This window comes from Seriola lalandi, unplaced genomic scaffold, assembly GCF_002814215.2.
Source record: "Seriola lalandi dorsalis isolate HSWRI2012SDOR001 ecotype SW California unplaced genomic scaffold, Sedor1 jcf7180002033610, whole genome shotgun sequence".
Taxonomy (NCBI): domain Eukaryota; kingdom Metazoa; phylum Chordata; class Actinopteri; order Carangiformes; family Carangidae; genus Seriola; species Seriola lalandi.
This window is the reverse complement of record NW_019504215.1, coordinates 1-986: the sequence shown is the minus strand read 5'-3', so window position 1 is coordinate 986 and position 986 is coordinate 1. Positions and strand designations below refer to the sequence as shown.

General features: G+C 38.5%; 1 non-coding gene across 1 annotated transcript; it reads left to right on the top strand.

Annotated features, from left to right (window-relative positions):
• Positions 1-266: 266 nt before the first annotated feature.
• Positions 267-339, top strand: trnak-cuu (transfer RNA lysine (anticodon CUU)). Its single transcript has one exon. It is a non-coding gene; the product is annotated as a tRNA-Lys (tRNA).
• Positions 340-986: the final 647 nt, after the last annotated feature.

Genomic DNA, 986 nt, shown 5'->3' with positions numbered 1-986 from the left:
AATGTAATGAAATGTTGATATTTTCTTAACAAAGGTGACATTTTGTATTTTGGAATATACGTTATAAAACAGCTTGAAAATCATGGTTTGTTCATCTGCCAGTAATCTCCAGCCATCAGTAAGAAGTCTCTGACATTCTTTTCTCTTCAGAATTAGGGATAATCTTCTGTAGAGTTTCCTGACTAAAGCATACCTTTGTGTCCTGAAATATGTGTTTTATAAGCAATGTTTTTTGTTTCTAGATGATGTATATTTTTTGCTCACAGGCCCGGCTAGCTCAGTCGGTAGAGCATGAGACTCTTAATCTCAGGGTCGTGGGTTCGAGCCCCACGTTGGGCGATAAAGATTTTAGAAAGGTCCGCACAAGAATAGGAAACAAGCTGCAAAGCATTTTCATTTCTGAGAGGGTACATGTAAGTACAACTCGCAAGGCCCTCTAGGCATGGATGTGCTTCATCACATGATCAAGGTGTTATGCTGCATATCCCAGCTTGTGTGCTTGGTTAAATGTTAGCGTAATAAATAGAGCAGTGCAATTTAGTCTCCGTATCCATGGTGTAAGCACTTGCGGAAAATTGACAAAGGCTCTTCTTCTGAGAGTGGTTGGTTCAAGAACCCTGGTGGGAGTTGGTGGTTTTAAGAGACGCACAATAACAGAAATCACACGCTCTTAATCTAAGGGTCATGGGTTTGAGTCCCATGTTTGGTGATGAACTGGTTCGGGTCATAGGCAATGTAACGAAATGTTGATATTTTCTTAACAAAGGTGACATTTTGTATTTTGGAATATACATTATAAAGCAGCTTGAAAATCATGCTTTGTTCATATGCTTGTAAGTCCCAGCCATCAGTCTCTGACATTCTTTTCTCTTCAGAATTAGGGAAAATCTTCTGTAGAGTTTCCTGGCTAAAACATACCTTTGTGTCCTGAAATATGTGTTTTATAAGCAATGTTTTTTGTTTTTAGATGATGTATTTTTCTGGCT